This window comes from Physella acuta, unplaced genomic scaffold (assembly GCF_028476545.2).
Source record: "Physella acuta isolate Inbredline_101_S28 unplaced genomic scaffold, ASM2847654v3 ptg000597l, whole genome shotgun sequence".
Classification (NCBI taxonomy): domain Eukaryota; kingdom Metazoa; phylum Mollusca; class Gastropoda; family Physidae; genus Physella; species Physella acuta.
This window is the reverse complement of record NW_026732116.1, coordinates 98,114-114,962: the sequence shown is the minus strand read 5'-3', so window position 1 is coordinate 114,962 and position 16,849 is coordinate 98,114.

Below are 16,849 nucleotides of genomic sequence, written 5' to 3'. Positions count from 1 at the left end.
TATATATATATATATATACAGAGAAAGAGAGAGAGAGAGAGAGAAAGAGAGAGATAAAGATATGAATATATGTATGGATATACGACTGTGCGAGCGATAATGTTTAGGAGAGATCCCTTCAGACTTATTCAGGCAGTGTACTTAACTCATGATCAACGTTTTCTAAATAGGGATTGGCTCTTTGAAATTCTATGTTCACTGCAAATTATGTCAATATTGCTACTTGATTAAACATTCTATGAACAGATTCGCATTATAGCCGACTCGCGACATAAAAATCTATCTCCCCACTGGGAAATCCCACATGACAATATATATATATATATATATATATATATATATATATATATATATATATATATATATATATATATATATATATATATATATATATATATATATATATATATATATATATATATCTATATATATATATATACATATATATATATATATATATATACATATATATATATATATATATATATATATATATATATATATATATATATATATATATATATATATATATATATATATATATATATATATATATATATATATATACTAGCGTACCCGTCCCCGCGCGTTGCCGCGGAAATAGAAGAAAGTCCGACGAAATATAGAAGAAGGTTTCATCCATGCGTTATCAATCCTATATTCTTAGACGCGTGACCTTGTTTTCTAAAAGTGAGTTATTTAAATGTAAACAATGCCTGCGCTTGGATCATAAATATCGAGAAAAGATTTACTTACACTACAGCATGCACACCTTGAGTGTACATTAATCACTCACCAAAATAATGAGGTAGAACATATTTATGTGACCACCCGTGTGTCAGGGACGTAGAGGGGCGCCCCCTACCCCCCGATTACACTACCTCATACGCGCAGCGTATGGCCCCTGGCTCCTTAAAACTAACAGGCGCCATCGTGCTTATCGGATGACACAGAGTACTAAATAGCATCCTGTTAACAATGATGCCGATTTTTTCATTTGCTCAAGTTACACAAATGTACAGGATTTTTTCATTAACACGTAAACAAATTATTTGACATGTTTTAATCATCAGTGTGACTGATGCAATATGTTAGCATAACAAATCGTCTATTATTAGATGCTCAATCTCAATTTCCGATTGGATTGTCTAAAAATAGGTGATAATTGCATCATTAGCAAAGTGACGAAACTGTTTGGATTTTTTTACGGACAAAAAGAAACAGTTTGATGGCAATCGCACGAACGGTGTAAAACCGCAAAAGACTTTCATTTTTATACATGGTATAAATTTGAATTTTATTTCCCGCAAAAAACCTCCCCAGAAATATTCATATCAAAGTTTCAGGCGATCGTGTAAACAGTGTCACTGCAACTCACTTTTATTATTTTTATATACCCTATATAGAGAAAAATCGCACCCGCCCCTAGCGGGTATTCTTACTACCGCCATAGGAATATTCTCAACAACTTCCCAAAGTTTCACGGCGATGTGATAAGAGGTGTAGTAATGCATAAAAGACAGACGGACACACAGACATACATTGCTTTATATATATATATATATATATATATATATATATATATATATATATATATATATATATATATATATATATATATATATATATATATATATATATGACGAGTTGATTTTCAAAATGCAATATATCCAAAATTTGGGTTTTGAGAAAATCGCACTTTTCTCCTACACAAAGCCATTGTACAATATGCTAAAACTGTTTTTCAAAAATAGAAATAAAATGAAAATTTTGCGCCGTGAAGATTAAAATTGAGTTTTCCTAATAGTAACTGAGTAGCTTTACAATGTGGGCACGTTATCTCATTTTTTTCAAAACTGGCGCTTATCGCGTTTTTGAAATAAACTCTTCATATATATATATATATATATATATATATATATATATATATATATATATATATATATATATATATATATATATATATATAAATATATATATATATATATATATATTTATATATATATATATATATATATAGAGAGAGAGAGAGAGAGAGAGAAAGAAAGAAAGAGAGAGAGATAAAAGAGATGGGGAGATATGCCATGTATATTATAAAATAATTATAATTATAAAATGTTGAATTTCTACATGCAGCTGTTTTCTTTACTTCTGTTTCAGTTCTGTTTATTCTGATCGGCATCTTTGTGTGGGCCGGTGTTGTGCAGGAAAAGATATATCTGCATTACACCATCGGTTATTCATTTATTTTGAGCATCATCGGTGGTATTCTTATCCTCATTGGAGGTGTCGTTTACGGCATGTCCCGCAGATATAAAGTCTCAGTTGTAGTTTAAAGCATGTTCACCACTTCAAAACACTTAACTCTCTCTCTCTCTCTCTCTCTCTCTATATATATATATATATATATATATATATATATATATATATATATATATATATATATATATATATATATATATTTTAAAGTAATTTGTATTAGTTTTGGCCGAGGAAATTGTATACATTTCATAAATTACGTCTCGATAAGTAAATTTATAGATCTAAATCAAATTTTAATGAAAACGTTCATTTTTTCGTATTCTAAAAATTGAAAGATGACGCCAATGGTTTTGTGTACTTTCCCTACTTCAAGCATTTGACATGTGACGTCATCGATTTCGTTGTTTTTGTCCCAACTGTATACACTGTTCCGATTGCATAATCAAAACTGTTTTTCTACATTTGAATATGCCTTTATTTTTTATTTTTCTTCTTTAAATAAAATGTTGTTTATACATTTAAAACATCTACCATATTATTTTCATTAAAAGTCCGTATCAAGTTCTCCATATATCGCTGAAGATTCTGATGTGATATCCTGCAAAAATATTTTGCGGACAGAGAGAGAGAGAAGTGCGCACATAGGCTTTTATATATTATGATATAGCCTATATATATATATATATATATATATATATATATATATATATATATATATATATATATATATATATATATATATATATATATATATATATATATATATATATGTGTGTATATATATATATATATATATATATATATATATATATATATATATATATATATATATATATATATATATATATATATATATATATATATTGTTATGTTCAGTCGACGTCTTTATGTTGGGAACTAGCCATAACACAATTAAAAACAGAGTCCAACGTTCATTTATCCCAATCTATATATATAATTCTCTTCTGGGAGCCGCTAGAAAACAAGCTGTAAACGCGATCCCTACCTCCCCACCCCTACATGATCTTAGTGAGCTGTGATCACTCTAAATGTTTACAAGCAGAGCCAACGATTTTAAACGTAAGGGGGGGGGGGAAGAGGGAGGGGGGGGGTAAGGAAGGGGGGGGGGGGGGGTTATGGTCCTTAACGAGCTACTTATAGTGTTTTAAAGAAATATTTTCAGTGGCAGCGTTGGTACTGTCGAATTCACAAATTATGAATTACTGAAAAGTAGAAAATAAAACAACTAAATAGCGGCGTATGTTATGCCGCGGGCCGGCTCGTAAAATATAATCTTTCAAGCACAACCGAGAAACACAGATAACCTTCAACTACAAAACATTCCTCCTTCTTCAGACAAACTCAGGTTACGCTCTGCTGACCATACCACACACTGATTACACACTAGAGTTCAGATACTTGTCAGGGGAGGCCACTCTCACACCCAATCTCTCCGTGCGTACACGCTTTCGTTATGAACATCTAGGCCACGACACAATATATATATATATATATATATATATATATATATATATATATATATATATATATATATATATATATATATATATATATATATATATATATATATACATAAAGCCAGGTATGTGCGTGTGTGTGTGAGAGAGAGAAAGAGAGAGAGAGAGAAATCTTTATATATTAAAAGGAGGCTACGCATGGAAATAATAGCGACATCGTCATCGATGCAGTAGCTTCTCTTACATTTCAACTCGCACCTATTATTTAGCACTAGCCGACCCGGGCCATAGCTTTTTAGTTGTTTTATTTTCTACTTTTCAGTAATTCATAATTTGTGAATGGGACACTACCTTCTATGTTTTAATGAATCGGTGATAAAAAGACTTGAATATAGTTATTGTGTTTGAGGGTATATTTATATTTATTTTTATCAAGCATTAAACATATCCTAAAATCAACGAGTTATTTTTTCAAGTAACAAATTAAATAGTTTGCTCTATTCCGCGAGAAAATATTTTTATTAACAAGAATAGCATGACCAATAATGTACAACGTATATATAGTTTTTATTTAAATTGCATGTTTGAAATCGTGTGTTTGTGAATGGATTTTTTTTTTCTCATTCATCGAATAGATTTAGTTGTCATTGTTTAAAAAATTATTTTTTAATATTGATTTTCTAAGAGACCACTTGTGTTTTCTATTTTTAAAATTGTTATTCCTTCATTCGCACGTAATCTAGAGCGCGATCGAATTAATTATGCATGTATACTCAGCTTTCTTTGTATCTAATCGAAGTTATAATCTGGGTGGTCGTGTAGGCCGTGGCGTTATAGTATTGAAAAAAAAAACTTAACAACAAAGCATGTTATATAGTTATTTATAGTCACACGTGTCGTATTGATGAACAATGTGACGAAACTCGCAATGTGTACGTTTTGACCTTCCTTTACAATAAAGTATATTTTAATTAACAAATCTAGTTAAAAGTATACGTTATATATATATATATATATATATATATATATATATATATATATATATATATATATATATATAACGTATACTTTTAACTAGATTTGCAGAGGAATAAACGCTTGTTGTGTATTTTGAATAAGAGATAAGTCAATCAATGACAGTAGAGAGAGTGCCACCAAAGTCTAATGACTTTCGATGAAAGTGATGCTTTTTCCACATGAATTAATAGGTGGCTTTTACGCAAAAATAAACGTCATTTGGCAAATTGATGGGAAGGGATGTCACAAATTGCAACTATTTCTATAGGCCTATGTAGACCTTTATATATATATATATATATATATATATATATATATATATATATATATATATAAATATATATATATATATATATACATGTATATATATATATATATATATATATATATATATATATATATATATATATATATATATATATATATATATATATATATATATATATATGTAACTAGTGTAGTTACAAAAACAACTTATTTGGTTGTCATAGAGGTCCAGGCCAAGACTGAACTAAGTTAGAGTTATTAATAGAAACGACGCAATAGTTGGTATCGAAATAGAATGGTTTGACATTGTTGACAACATCGGATGCACATCTCCGTGTGGCTGGGTGTGTATTTAAGCGCGAGGCTTTTGGGTATAAGACAGAAGAGGATAGAGACAGACAGAAGATGTATAGCGAAACAGATGTATGCAGAAACGTAGAGATAGAAGATGTGAGATACAAGTGTTAGTAGATTGAGGTACGGAGTGATACAGTGTGTGTGCCTGTGACATTGGAGATCTGTTGAGATTCACCTAACTATCTGAACTGTGATTATTCATGAAGGAATAAAAAGAAGTAATATTGAACCTGCGGGCAGAGTGTGCTTCTTTATATCAGGTGGGTGGGTCGGTGCCAAATGAGGTGTCCTCGGCCTAGAGGTGGTATTTCCTAAGCCGCGGGCGAATAACTACAGACAGGAGGTTGTACACGCCTCTGTCGCATTTGGGTGCCGTGAGGAAGGGGTCGCACAAGACCTAACAAAGAACGTCACACATGCTGCTGGCCGCTACGACTACCACTTGGTTACATATATATATATATATATATATATATATATATATATATATATATATATATATATATATATATATATATATATACCTATATATAAAGAGAGAGAGAGAGAGAGTATTTTCTGGGAAGTCCCGCAAAAGGGTGACACCCGACCTCGCGAAGCCACTGGGTATATTACAGTAATGTGGGAGTAAGATATTGATATCTGTAAATAAATAAACTATATTATAATACATCTCAGATTGGACTGGTGTTGATCTCGCACATTGTACCAGGCTATAGAAGGGTCGATACCCTAACCATAATATAAGTACACATTACGTTGTACCTTATATAATATATAACACATCACCATCTCATCTTCACGCACCACTATGCGTTATTGGATTTAAAGTCTACTCAGGATAGTCATCTGTTTAAAAGGTTGGAAATTTGAAAAAGTAGAAAGGTGTCACTTCCGGTTATCGGCAATCGCTGATAAGCTAATACGGATCTACACATTTGATATTACTTATTTATGAAATTTCATCAACCTAGCTATAACGGTTATCGTGTTCACAGAAACACACACACCCACATACATAGACACACACAGACATACGGACAAGATTGCAAAACTTTGTTTTTCCAACTCATGGAGGTGCAGCCTATAACGTAGAGATTTGTAAAAATCTCGATTTTTTGTGTATGTGCATGATACATACTTTCTCTATACTTCGTATACGAGAAAGTAATGAAGTGCTTTAATATTATGTATCGAGAAGCTCCATTTATATTAATTTATTTTGTTTTTTTAAATTTATAAAACAAACTAGAAATCCATATTGTAAATATTAGACTAAATTTTTATATCTTACTAAAATATTAGAGAGGGTATTTCTCTAAAAGTAAATCAGCTATGAATAATTTAGAAACTTTAATATCTACCTTTCAAAAATGTTTGATTTGTTTTGATTTAAAAAAAAAACCTCACTGCAGATATAAACTTTGATAGCAATTATTTTCTTATTGATATTGTAATAATTAAATACTGTAAGTTCTTGTTATATTGTTACTTTATAAGCATTGTATATTTTAGCTATGTCCCTTGAACACAGAAACACTGTGTAGTTTGTCGTCTCTGTCTTTACGTCCGGCATGTACTATGAACCTTGACCTGGAGATTAAAGTGTCGCTTTTTTTTTTTTACTTTATTTTTCACTACAGTTTAAAATGTGCTAGTTACTTCCCATTTCAAAATACAAATGTAACAAGGGAAGAAACCTACTACTATGTTCAGAAAATGTATTAGAAATACAGAGAAATTCGGTAGTATTAACATAAAAGATATGATTATTGCTTGTTTTAAAATTAATTAAGAAAATTTAGCTTGCTGTGCAGTTTGTTTAACATTTTCAAAATTTTAAAGATTATAGTATTGTTTTTTTTTGGCTCTAGATCTAATAAAAACCATTAGCTATTTTAAATACATAATTTATTATAATCAGAAAATACTTATATTAAACCAATCATCCAGAAATGTTGATGCGTTTTAATATTGTAATTCGAAATCCTCTAAATTTATTTACTTGAGAGCTGATCGAGTGATGTTTGGCTTCAGACTGTCGATATATGCATCTAGTTCAGGGGTCGGCAACCTTTTGAAGCGGAAGAGCCAAAAGTTACAATTTTCAAAATTTCCCTGGTTTTAAAGAGCCACTAACATTTTTTTTTATTTCAAATATTTTATTTTTTATTAAGATTATTAGTATTTGTTCATGGAGCTGGAGAGCCGCATCTTGATTTCAAAAGAGCCGCATGCGGCTCGCGAGCCGCAGGTTGCCGACCCCTGATCTAGTTTATTTGCTTCTTCTGTATTTCCAATGTTAGTTTCCTGTAAAAGTAAGATGTCAATATTGTGTTTATTTATTATGTTGTTTATATAATGTGTTTTGTCCCTAGCCCCCCTGATGTTCAATGTTGCCAGAGTTAGCATGAATTATTTGGGGTTTTCTTTCGAACATCTGTTTCTGGAGGGCTGGATGGTGGTGGTCTTTTATCATTTGCATCCCAAGGCTCAATTGCCCTGTACTGTCCATCTACTAACTGGACGCCGTCAAGAGCGCGAGTCCTTAAATGCTCACACATTTTAGGCAGGTGCCTGTCAGTGTTGCAGTGGCAACATTGCACCCTCCTCCCATTGAGGATAATAAGGACTCTGCTCTCCTTGTTGGCCTTATTTGGGACACTCTCCACATCTTCTTTCTCCAGAGAGATGGTGAATTGGGCCACATTTAATTGGTCTATTCTCTTAAATGTTGGTGTTGAGTCCTGACTGCTTATAGATTTCAGAATCGCCATTATATCATCGTCGCTTGTCTTGGAAGGCAGCCATTTCAGCACGCCCCTTTGCCCAGATTTATCGGCGTGGGTTATTGAAATTCTCTGCACTCTGTATCTGGATGTTACCCCAGGTGGCAAATCTCTGTGAAATTCTTTTAGGTGTATTTTCTCATATAGTTCCTTTGATCTAATGGTGACATACCATTTACGCAGTGTCCCGTAGTTATACAGACCTTCAAATTCAGCTGGTGATAGGCTACATAACATACATAGCTCTCTTTTTAGTTCGCCAGCTGTGAGAGTAGCTAAAGAAAAACCCTCTTCTATGAAAATCTCTAGAGTTTTTGGCGCATGTCCTGCCATGCCGAACTTAGGCAGGAATAGCCGTTTGATGTATTTTTCCGACATAGTTGTGCGTGAGGCCCACCATAGAAGAAACAAAAAAGAAAAAAAAGTACTTACAATGTATAAAATGTGAAAAAAAAACATCACACACAAGGTTTCAAATGGAAATACACACAAGTTTAAATAAGTAGAGATGAAATTAATCTCAGTTTTATTCTATTCTGCATTAAGACGATTCATGTGTAATATTAGTAGTAACAATTTGATTCAGAGTAATTGAAGTTAAGATACTTGTAACAAAGTAAATTAACATTAGAAGTCTTCTGTTTCCCAGGTTTTTAAAAGTGCACAACCTGAATGGTAGAAAATTGAAGTGTCGCTAGATATTGTTCTCTGTGTATCTAATAAAGAGTTAAAGTAAACTTAATGGCGTCTACTGTAAGTTCTATGTACTACGGGTTCAATAATATAACAGTAGTTTCTATTGGTTACCATGTGATCTCCTGTATGATGTCTAATGTCTAAAAAAGTAAGTAATGTGTACGATAATTATAAAGCACTGTCTTTTTCGACATCCCTTAAGCCTAGGCTAACACTGTTTCTGATGAACTACAGGGAGAATATTGCATTATTAACAGCAGTATTTTATCAGTGGATTAATTCCCTTTTTTAAATGCAGTTTCTAAAAAAATGTACGCATTTTATCTTTTTTTTTTTTTTTGTGCAACGTAGCATACAGGTAGAGCACGAGACTGCGTACCCGAACGTCTAGAGTTTGAATCTGGGGTTCGATGATGGGTACTAATTCACTTTAGTGCAAAGCATACTATCCTTTCATATTCCGAGATAACGAAAACAGGTTAACTCTACTTCATTTGCCCTCGGACCGTCAGGCTAGAAAAAATAACGTGAATTTTAATTATTAAAGTAGTGAACATGCAATTGTTTTTTAATAATGTGTATTTAGAAAGCAAGACTGTTTAGGTTTTACGGCGTAGTCTAACGGTAGAGAGCTAGACTACTAACCCGAAAGTCACGAGTTTGAATCCTGGATTAAGTCAGTAGACTGTCGCTGAGTTCACCCAGCTCTGATGGGTACCTAACTCAAGTTATAGAAACAAAATCGGTTAGGCATTATCTTTTCATATGCCGAGGTCTCTGAAGCAGATGAACTCTACTTCATCTGCCCCATACGTCTTGGGTACAAACTGGAAAATATGATGATGATTGTATAAAGACTAAAGTTATGCTTGACTAAATCGTTTACGAATATAATGTAACTATGCTTACCTAAACGAGATAATGGAATGCCTGTTGTGTAGTAATATATTATGATGAAGTCGTTAATAAATCGATTTTTAAAAATAATGTCATTATATTTTTTCATACCTGTAGGCTACCAATACCTAAACCAATATGCACACGCATTCGCATACTCATACGTATACATATACGCATATGTATACATATACGCATACCCATACAGATATATTCAAGAATTCTCTATAACAGAGGGAGTCTGAAATAGAAGTGCCGAATTGGACTTTTACATTTAAGGATGAGTATTTGTAAAAAAAAAGAAATTAATCAATTTTAATACATGCCAGTTGCATAACATGATATTCTAATTCTTCTTCTTCTTCTTCGTTCTAAATTTATTAGTGTTGAAGGGGATCGAGATTTATCTGCCAGTGGGTTTGAACACGAGAATTTGTTCGAATTTATCAACCATGAGATTTTTGCCGACTCGACCACGCCTCCAACACAATTAAGCGATATTCTAATGAAATGTCGGAAAAAAAAATTCTTTCGCAATGAAGTGCGTCTGTTTGCCTCTTTGCGTATGTGTGTGAGTGTGTCTATGTGTGTGTGTGTGTATCTGTAAACACTAGATTACTAGAGCGCCTTTTTCAATATGTATAATAAACTTCAAATATAATCATTTTTATTAATTTTTTTTTAGTTTTCTGTCACGTTTTGAGCGATTTCCGAAAACTGTAAAGGTGTAGCCTACGTACTCTACTGCAGTTCTCTTGAAAGTCGATGACTCAAGTACCATTTAATATATATAAAAGATCTTTCAAATACAAGTAGGCTATATGATCGTATACAGATATTTCTAAAAACTTCTTAACGATTCCTGGTCATCGGAAGTGACACTATATCTTATTTACGTCTAAACACTAAAAAGTTAAATGGTTTTCAATTACCTAAGTTAAAAAATGTAGGCCTATATACTTGGATGACTTTCAAATGTTTTAGTAACTCCCAATATCCGGAAGCAGCACTATCCTCAATTTATATTAAACATTAATAAAATTATTTCTCCTCCCTAAAGTTACATAGCAATTAGCTAGAAAGTTTAGGAGATATAACGAAGAAAGGGGAATAATCTGGAAAATAATAGAACGATCATGTTTGACAAAGAACATGCATATCTTATACGTACGTCCACTTTACATTCGCAGTTTAAAAATGTGTTCATCCGTCCGTAAATTGTAATTTATATTTTGCCATTTTATTCAACTAGATTTCTCGTGGCCAAGACATACTAAGCACTAATACAAAATGTGAAAGTAAATTCACATAAACATATTTCAGTAATGGTGTTATGGGGTTGTATTTAAATTCATTTTGAGGAAAATCGAAACAAATTTCACCCAGAACAAATGACAGTTTTAGGGGATTTCTATGAAATGTAATAGATCAGGGAAGGGAGGCCACGTCTGAGTGAAGAAGTTGGTAAAGCAGGCTTAAGCGTTTCATTGGCTGAAGAGAAACTCGTATGAAAAGATACAATCAATAAAATTTATATCTTGGGAGAAATCGAAAATGCTATAAAGAATTACTTACGATCTCATAAAAACTCACAAAAAGTAACATATTAAAGATGATAAGTCCTTACTTAAATGTATGCAAACATTTTCGTTAATCTAAATGTAACGGTAATTTAGAAACCATAAGTAGATTTGAATACCAATTCCGCTAATTGAAGATCATTGGATAATTTAAACAAAACATCGTGTACAATGTAATGCGTTTTTTAGAAAAAACAAGTTAATAAAAAGTCTAGTGACAATTTAAGCGCAATTTCCTTAATTAATTTTTTAGAATTCACAGACCTACGTAAAAATCCTTTCGAACCTCCGCTCATTCGCTATGGTAAAATTCTTTCGAACCTCAGCGCTTTGCGCTAAAAACCTACACGATGCTCAGTTTAAATTGAAACTAGGCCTACAAGACTCTCAGTTTAAATTAAAACTAGGCCTACAAGACGCTCAGTTTAAAATATATTAAAAAAAAATTTTGTGACCGAACGAAAGGATATTTTTGAAAACTTTCTTCGGCAATATTAGTTTAAATTATGGCAGGAATCGATTGGTAAATGTTTCAAGTCGCTAAGTGGTCTGGTTGCCGAGATATGGAGCAAAAACTGCATTTGTTCGAGGTTTTTTGGCTTTTCCGGGAAATCTATTTAGGAATTCCGGAATTTTTTTGGCCCACTATCATCCTCGTAACTTGCTTAACATAATTGCTTTGGAACTAGTCCTCGATATTGCTTCGTTGAGGAGGAGATACGACTTAAAGCTGCGAACACACATCCATTCCCAGAAAAGACGAGTTAATAAACGCAATTCTTCAGAATGGAAATTCATCGAGCTATGTGTGACGTAGATGTCTATACGGAAGTGTGTAGTCACGTCGCACGGATAGAGTGTGTGTGAGAATAGCGTCCCCTTGGAAGTGGTGTGCATCTCTTCGGGGCCCGAAACAAGTCTACCGCCCCCCCCCCCTCCCCACTCGAACAAAATGACATTATATAGAAAATATATACTTTTAACAGTGTCCCCCCTTATAAATCAAATTTTCGTTGTGGAGTGTATTTATTTATAATAGTTACATCTGGCCGAAAACAAGCCAAAATACATAAGGAGCCATCTGTAACACTCAGCTAAACGGCGCTATAGTAATTGGATTTTAAGAAACCGGAAATATATTGTGACACCTCTTCTGGTAACTGGAAATCGACAACAAGTTGATACAGAACTAGACATTCGATATATAATACCTATACATGAAACTTCATCATAATAACTGAAAACGTATTTACGAAATCATGTAAGCACACACACACACACACACACACACACACACACTCACACACACACACACACACACACACACACACGCGCGCGCGCGCGCGGACGCATTGCATAACGAAGTTTTTCATACCGGAAGGATGTATAAGGTCAACAGTTTTCAAAATCTCTATTTAGCTTTTTTTTTTGTACGATTGCTCATGTTCTGTATATGATAAAGTTGGGAGGTGTAAAACGGTAAAAAACATTAAAATATCATCAAATTATTCAACAGGATTCGAATATGTTCCATACACATTGTATGCGAGAAATTAAAAACAGAAACCGAAAAAACAAGCGTGTATATAATTATGAACTAAACAGGAGAAAACAAATGATTTTCTTAAAATATATAACTAATGTATAAAAGTCTGGAATTTTTTTCCTGATGTGATTTTATTCTAATGCGTTTTAGTCTAGATTGTATAATTTTTAGCGCAATTTCCATTCTGGAGAATTGCGTTTATTAACCCGTCATTTCCGGATGGATGGATGAATGGATGAATGTGTGTCCGCAGCTTTAAGTCGTATCTCCTCCTCAACGAAGCAATATCGATGACTAGTTCCAAAAGCAATTATGTTAAACAAGTTACGAGGATGAACATAGGTCATAAAAATTCCGGGTTTCTTTCATGGATTTCCCGGAAAAGCCAAAAAACCTCGAAATAAAGCAGTTTTTAGCCCATATCTCGGCAACCAGACCAGACTTGAAACATGTACCAATCGATTCCTGCCATAATTTAGAACAATATTGCCGAAGACAGTTTTCAAAAATATCATTTCGTTCGGTCACAACAAATTTTTTGAATTAATTAAAATTTGGACCGAATTAGTAGGCATTTTATGCAACCACACCACACGCGTCATCACGTTCGATAGCTGCGCCATCACGTTCAATGGCTGCGACATCACGTTCAATGGCTGCGACATAACGTTCGGTAGCTGGGCGCGAAATGGTTTTTAGTCATATTACTCTATTGTAAATAAAACATGTAAAAACGTTTTAATAACTAACCAATGGTTTTACTAACCCTGCTCTTGATTTACGCTACGACAGAGCTAATTTTAGATAACATAAGGAAATTGCGCTAAAATTGTCACTAGACTTTTTTAATTACTTGTTTTTTTATTTGTTTATAAGTCTGGATTGGCTTTACACTGCTGTATATTAGTCTAGGGTTTACTGACATGTGTTTATGTCTACGCTTATGTATCTAATATTGCTAATACTTTCTACCACAACGTGTTTAATTTAATTATTTTTAACGACGATGTATTTGAGTCTACCTTCCTCTCTGTCTTTTCCTAAACTTTATCTAATTTATAAAGCTAAATTCTTTAAATGACTGGCGGGTGGACTGATCCCTGGTACCACATGAATGATTTAAAAAATAGACTTGATCGCGATAGTGTAATATATCTAAAGTGCTCATTATCTAATTTAATGATTTAAAAAAAAAATATTGAATGTGTTATGACACAAATTTCATTTTCCAAACTTAAAGTGTTAATTGACGGCATATGCATTAAACAAAATTAAACAAAATGTATCACCCTTCACAAAAATTCTAATTGTGTCTGAAAATTATCTCTATTCAGTCCTTTGATGCCTTCTTTCATTTAATGGAGTGTAATAGACTATGGATTATGGATAAGTTGGGGTATAATAGTCGTTTACTCAGTTGAATCAGGATGTTTCGCCGGCGGCCAGGCAGGCTGCGAGGTTGGCGCCACGAGCTAGACTGTGAGCACTATGCGTTTATATTTGCATTTAAGTTTTTGTCTATGGTCTGCGTTATTGTTTGCGTTTAGGTTTGCGTTTGTGTTTGTGTTTTATTTGGGTTTTGGTTGGCGTTTTTGTTTTTGTTTGGTTTTGTGTTTGCTTTATGTTTGCGTTTGTATTTGCGTTTGTGCTTTCGATTAGGTTGGTTGTGGTTAGGGTTAATTCGAAAAGTAATATATTTCCCAAACCCGTGTATATGCTGATTACTAAACACACAAGTCATGATCCTTTCCAGATAGGATTTTTTTTACAGACGCCAATGCAAGGCCTGACCGGGACGGCTAGTAAACTAATACAAAAACTATTCAAATGCGTATTATTTTACTTGTGTAAATCAAACAAACGAATGACGGCGGTTTTCAGTGAACTTAGCTTGTCTGGAGTAAACAACTTCAAAGCCGCATGCAACTGAATGCATGAATAAGAAACAAAAACAAATGTTTTTTCTCTCGTTGAAGTACTGTCATAACTGATCTAGTATTGTCAAATATCCATATTTCTTAATACAACTCACTTCATTAGCTGTGGACTTATTTTTCCGTAACCCTGGTCAATACTCCCTCATCAATTACCTAAACAAAAATATGTGCATGTTGCGTGTTAACCGTTAGAGGTGACTGGATAATTATCCACTTCAGGTTGTTGTTGGATAGCTCTCACATTATTGTTGTCGTCTCAATTTGAAGGTGCTCGATTTATTAGCTTACCTTAACGAGGTGTGGGAACTACCAATTACTTTCAGCAACAATGATATGTATTCAAGTTAATTAAATAAATACACAAATATGTTATTATACATATATATATATATATATATATATATATATATATATATATATATATATATATATATATATATGTGTGTGTGTGTGTGTGTGTGTGTGTGTGTTTTTTAAAGTTATTTAGCAAGTCATTTTTTTTCTTCATAAACGATTTAATACTTTTTGCATATCTAACTTACACATGTTTGTTTTTGCATAATAATAAAGATTAGTTCGAATACAAAAAATACAAGATTTTTTTGTCCAAAAAAATGGGTTCATCCAAAAATAAGGTGAAACCGTTGTTAAAACTGAATTTTAATTTCCCTTCCATTACTGGATGTAGATATTGGACAAACGCTCACTGCACATTGTAGGTACCAGACATCCTTTACTATCAGTTTAAAGGCTAAAATGATTCTGTGGTTTATTTTACTGGAGTTTGTTGCAAGTTCACTTGCTGAAAATCAAGGTGTGTATACATTAGGATAAATACTTGTATATAATAACAACATAAACTCATATTTATCCTAGCATTAAAAAATGTATATGATATGTAGGCCTATATTATTATATTATAAAAGTTTTAATGAAACTTATTTTGTTCGGGAGGTTGGAATAGTTGAAGTTCTTATGTGGAGCAGTACCCCCCCCCCCCTTTACCCTTTACTCTGCAACAAGAACACATTCCTGAAAGAAACAATGTTTATTTCGTCTTCTATTTTATAAATACTTATTCCAATAATTATTTATTAACTTATCTTCTGGATATTTCCATCTTCCGTTTTCTATTGTCTTCTTCTTTTATACACTCAACAGGTCTTTAATATTATAATCTTGAACTGACGTTGTATACTTATAAATTTACGATAAAATGCAGGTTTTGAGATTAATTTTCGTTTTAGTCAACTCTTCGTTTTAGTTTCCTGTTAAATTTCTATACATTTAAGTAGGCATGTATGTTTAGTTGGTGTTATAATTTGTTAGTTTAGGTCAAAGTTCACGTTCCGTTTAAAGTTCCAGTCAAAGTTATAATATCGGTTCCAGTTCAAGTTCCTTTTCCGGTTTAATTCTGGTGCGATTTATAGTTCAGGTTCAGGTTGAATTTAAATTTCCGATGCAATTTTCAGTTACAGTTAAAATGTTAAATGTCCATTCTATGTAAAATTTGAAGTTTCGGCAAAAGCTCAGCTTAAATTTCCAGCCCAGTATAAAGCTTCGTTTCCACATAAATTAAGGTTTCCTTTATAATTTATGTACTTGTTAAATTTCCAGTACCGGTTCACATGTTTAGTTTTAGACTTAGATTTAGGTTAAGGTGGAGATAACGTAATGGTTTTAGATTATAAAAAAAAAACAGCCTAGCGCCAGTTTTATTTTCCCATCAATCGGCTTTATGTCTATTATCTATATATATAATTCTCTTCTGGGAGACGTTAGAAAACAAGCTGTAAGCACGCTCCCTACCACGCCCACACCCACATGGTCTGGTGAGCTGTAGTTCACGCTAAATGTTTACATCGTAGAGCCGGGTTTAGTGACGGCTATTAGGGGCCGATAAATATTTTCAGTGGCAGCATTGGTACTGTCGAATTCACAAATTATGAATTACTGTAAACTAGAAAAAAAAACAACTAGATAGCGGCGTATGATATGCCGCGGGTCGGCTCGTATATTATAA